The 5,212-nt window shown below is 47.8% G+C and overlaps 1 non-coding gene across 1 annotated transcript; it reads left to right on the top strand.

Moving 5' to 3' along the window:
* Positions 1-104, top strand: LOC129668478 (U6 spliceosomal RNA). The gene has a single exon (XR_008718917.1). It is a non-coding gene; the product is annotated as a U6 spliceosomal RNA (small nuclear RNA).
* The last annotated feature ends 5,108 nt before the right edge of the window (positions 105-5,212 follow it).

Genomic DNA, 5,212 nt, shown 5'->3' with positions numbered 1-5,212 from the left:
GTGCTCCCTTCTGCAGCACATATACTAAAATTGGAAGGATACCAACATTAGAATGGCCTCTGCACAGAGATGACACACAAATTCATGAGGCGTTCCATATTTTTGATGCTCAATCCTCATTCAGAAAGGCAAATGTGATAGACATTGGAAGGAGGTGAAAACAAGGAACAAGATAAGAGCCTACCACAGAGGGCCTTCTGCCCAGCAGAAGCATTAAAGACTCTGCCCAGCAGGGCATTAAAGTAGATGATGAGACTCATAGCCAAACTGTGGGCAGAGTGCAGGGAATATTATTGAAGAAGGGGGAGATAGAAAGACCTGGAGGGGACAGGAGCTGCACAAGGAGAACGATAGAACCAAAATATCTGGGCCCAGGGATCTTTTCTGAGACTGATACTCCAACCAATGACTATGCATGATATAACCTAGAACCCCTGCACAGATGTAGCCCATGGCAGCTCAGTCTCCAAATGGGTTCCCTACTAAGGAGAATAGGGACTGTCTCCGACATGAACTCAGTGACTGGCTCTTTGATCACCTCCCCCTAATGGGGGGAGATCAGCCTTACCAGGCCACAGAGGAAGACAATGCAGCCAATCCTGATGAGACCTGATAGGCTAGGGTCAAAAGGAAAGGGAGAAGGACCTCCCCTATCAGTGGACTGGGGAAGGGGCATGGGAGGAGATGAGGGAGGGAGGGAGGATGGGATTGGGAGGGGATGAAGGTGGGGGCTACAGCTGGAATACAAAGTGAATAAATTGTAATAAATAAAAATAAAAAGACTCTAAGGTGTGGATTTACAGGTCTTCTGTAAAAAGCCAGATAGTATTTGGGGTTTTTGGGCAAGAGTCACACTCAAGGATATCGCACAACACAAAATATTTTCACAACATTTTTATTGATAAAATGGACGCTGTACTGTTTATTTATTGTGTGCTGGTTATATAGGGGATGGTGCATGCATGGTACATGTGGAGGTCAGAGAACAACTTGGGGTAACTGGTTCTCTGTCCTTCCACCACATGGGACCCAGGGATTGAATGCAGGTAGTCAGGCTTGGCAACAAGTGCTTTCACCCACAGAGCCATTCACCAGGCCCACAAGCATATGCTTTAAAATACAATTCAATTAATGAAGACATCTCCACTTGGTCTAGTTGAGATTCAAATACAAGAACCACAGTCAGGTCAAGACCACCCAGCAGGTGGCTGGCTGTGACCCGCAGGTGGCTTGCCTGGGGTGCCATGGGTGGGGCTGAGGAGGCACAACTCAGAGCTTAGGGTCCTTTCCCCACACTGTGGATGGAACTGGGTCACACCGTCCACCAACAAAGACATTTGCAGAGCCACTTAGGCTCCAGGTGGGCCCCTCTTTCTAGCACCTCTGCATTTTTTGTTACCAAGAAAAGAGCAAAGCAGGCAAAGGGGAGGGAAGACCCCTTTTCTGAGTGCCCTCTACAATGACCTTCTAGTGCCCTCTACTGGAAGAGAAAAAAAAAGTAGTAAAACCAGATCAGTGCATAAAGGATACAACTAGTCTACTGGAAAAGTCTGATGTGAAAGAAAATTCTAAATAAGAACAGCACACGGCAAGAGCTGGGCCCCGGGATCAAACCCAGTTAAGCCAGGCTTGGTGGCAAGCATCAGAAGAGGATTTGCACTGGGGCTGGGATGCAGCTCAATGAGAGCGCTTGCCTACCACAACCAAGGCCCTGGACTAAATACTCAGTCCAGCATGGGGGAAGGGGATGGCGGGGGGGGGGGCATGCAGCTTGATCAGTAGAGATCACAATTCTTTTCTTGTCTTCTTTTGATCTTTATCATCAGTAGAGCGGCTGAGCGCTAACACGAAGGCGTGAAAGTCAGATTGGCAGCAATAGCAAAGGTAGCAGCAGCTTGTCCATGGTGTTTTTCATGGTCACAATGATGGTTAAAAATGTGGCTAAAATTTCCAGAGTGGCCAAACAATAGAAAGCAAAGGTACCAGAGCCAACAAAAGCCATAGAAGGGCAAGTGGGCCCTGATCACAGGTAGAGTTTCAGGGAGATGCCCGCTGTCTAAATACCCGTCTCCAGAACTGTAGTCCTGCCGTGTTACATGAGTTGAGCATTCAAGTACAAGGAAGGCCTGCTTGCTGGGGCTGGCAGCTCCTGCTTGCTGCTATTTGGAGCCAAGGGTACAGCAGTTGCCAAGTGCCAGCTAGGGCTTGTGGAGGTAAAAGCCCAGGGCAGAACATCTCCAGCCTCAGTGCCTGTATCTGTCTTGATTGACTGGCTTCTAAAGCCCGGCCACCTCAGGTTTGTGGCTGAGAGTCCTGTCCGAAGGCCTTGGGCACTGAAGGGTCTGTCACTACCAACACAGTAGTGACAGGATCCCCGAGCTTCTACAGCAGTAGAGCAAATGGACCACAGCAGCCATCTGCTGGCTAATTGCTTGGAGGTCATTTAATCCATCCTTACCAACAGAATCTTGGGACCCCAAATACCCAAACATCAGCAGCAATTGCCCAAGATGGCTTCATCCCACAAATCCCACTCCTCTGTTCTCCTTTCTCTGCAGGGCCAACGTTGGCCTTTGTTAGGGTCTCTCCCGCTACGACGGCTCTCCTTTCTGTTCTTCGCCTTCTCTGTACCCGCTGGCTCTGCTGAGGGCTTCCCTCTGCTGAGGCCTTCTCTGCGTGAACCCCTCCCTCTGCGGTGTTTCCCCTTGGGCACCCTTGGCTCCTCACTGATGGCTCCTCCTTCCTCCTGGCACCGTGTCCCCTCCTTTCTGTCATGACTGACTGGCTGGGTTCTCTGATGATGTGTTAGAGATCCCAGTCTCTGTCTGTAGTGAGGCGCCGGGTTTTCCGCAGTCAGCCTTTCATACTCAGTGGAGGATCTGGGGTGCTTTCTTAACCACAGTGGTGGCCCCAGCACTGGCGCTCCAGAGCTGACACAGCGAAGAGGGTCCTCTGCTAGTGTTCCGAAGCAGACCCTTGGATGTAAGCCTCTGGCTTTCTGCTTCCTAACAAAATCTTCAAGCTCACGTTGAAAAGAGTCGTTGGGCTGAGACTTTTCCATTACACTGACCATGAATGTATTTTTCTAGAGAAAAATGGGAGGGAGGGCTTCTATTAATGCATCATTTTACTGACAACATCTTCTCCATCCTAAGGGAGTGTATTATGTAAATTATACAATAAATACTGCATAGTCACCTCTGTTGGACATGAGTACTTTTGACATAGATTGGGAATAGGAAAGTATAATGGAGGAGGACAATATTGCTCTTCTTTGATTTTGTTTTTAACTTGAAAAATTTTAAATTATGTCTATGCGTGTGAGTAGGAATTTGTGCATGGGGCTCTGACAGTGTCAGATCCTTCTAGGTCTGACAAGTGTTGTGAGTCACCTGATTAGGTTCTGGGAACCAAACTTGGGTCCTCCCCTAGAGTAGTACATCCTCGACTGCTGAGCCATCTCTCAAGCCTGCTTTTTCTTTTTTAACATGGTGACTTGGTCCTACTAACCTCAGCTAGCCTAGAATTCACCATGTGGAACAGGCTAGCCTCAAACCTGTGTTCCTTCTGTCTCTGTCTCCAGAGTGCTGGGGTTACAAGCACCTGTCATAGCTGGGGAGAAGTGAGTTTTATTGTTGTAAATGTTAGGCTCTAATATATATACTAAATGGAATACATAGCAGTGCGTTTGTGTGTGTCTGCGCACACACGCACGCACGCCCGCCCGCCTGTATGTGTGCAGGCCGGAGGCTAATCTCAGGCGCTCCTCAGGAGCCTGTGCTTTGAGAAGGTCTCTCAGTGTGACCTAGGGCTTGCCCGTTAGGCTAGGATGACTGGCCAGTGACCCTCAGGAATCTTCTGTGTCCACATCCTCAGCACAGGGGTTACACATGTGCCACAGCACCCACCTTCTTCTGTGGAAATCTCACTTCGGTCCCCATATTTGCCCTGCAAGTACTTCTCTGTCTGAGCCACCATCACAGCCCCAACGTAACACACACTAATGGGTACGAGGTTTATCAATGGTTGTGGAAAGTGTAAAATTCAGACAATTTGGTCTAGAGATGATTCAGCACGGTAGAGCTGCTTTTGCAGAGGAGCATTCGGTTCCGTTCATCCACATGGTGGCTCACAGCCATCTGTGAATCTAGACCTAGGGGATCTAATGCCCTCTGCTGGCCTCTGCTGGCCTCTGCAGGCACTGCATGCACATGATAGATACACTTGGGAGGCAGAGGCAGGCGAATCTCTGTCAGTTCGAGGCTAGCATGGTCTTCAGAGTGATTCCAGGATAGCCAGGGCTACAGAGAGAAACCCTGTCTTGAAAAAACAGAAACCAAACCAAACCAAAACAAGATATAACAAACCAAAACCCCCAAACAAAACCACAAAACCAAAAAGGGACTATCGTGCAACTAAAGTGAGCTGAACTCAAGCTGTTGCAGGCAGTTAGTCCCAGCACTTGCCAGGTGACCACCAAGCAGGTGATCTTCATGAGTTCAAGGCCAGCCTGGTTTACACAGGAAATTCCAGGCCAGCCAATGCTACATAATGAGGCCCTGTCAAAACAAAACAACAAAAAACAAAAAACAAACAAACAAAAAAAAAAGAGTACTAGAATGAAGACTAGCAACATTCAATGGGACACTGTTGGCTTATTCTGAAAACCTGACTGTATTTTACTGTATGATTTTGTTTCCATTTAGCTAAGGTAACTTGACTGTTCTAACAGAAAGCCTGTTGTAGCGGCGGTACGTGCCATACACCTAATCTCTGCTATTCTACCCTCCTGGGCTAGCTGTTTCTCTATTATAAACAGCTATAGATGCTATAAACGTATGAAGTCAGCTTTGTCATGCTGGCTTCATATTTAGTCTCCTTTTTCCAAAACAATATATAGTCACATGCCACACAACATTTTGGTCAAGGATGGTATCCGTATATAAGACAGTGGTCCCATAAGACTGTATGGCTGGGTCAGTGGGTGGCTCAGCAGGCAAAGGCACTCACTGACAAGCCTGATGACCTCCGTTAAATCGCTGAGACCTACAAGCTGTCTTCTGACCTTCACATGTGTCCTGTAGTACCTGTGTGAGTACTCGTACATACACACAATGTAATAAATTTTTTTAATGAAAATCTCCTTAAAACAAAAAGGGATTGTGTTGCTGAGTGAGTACAGAGCCGTCTTGGTTGGAGTACAAGCACGTTG

Source organism: Psammomys obesus, unplaced genomic scaffold (genome assembly GCF_907164565.1).
Source record: "Psammomys obesus unplaced genomic scaffold, mPsaObe1.curated_primary_1811, whole genome shotgun sequence".
NCBI lineage: Eukaryota > Metazoa > Chordata > Mammalia > Rodentia > Muridae > Psammomys > Psammomys obesus.
The sequence above is the reverse complement of the archived record's forward strand: the minus strand, read 5'-3'. Positions and strand labels throughout refer to the sequence as shown.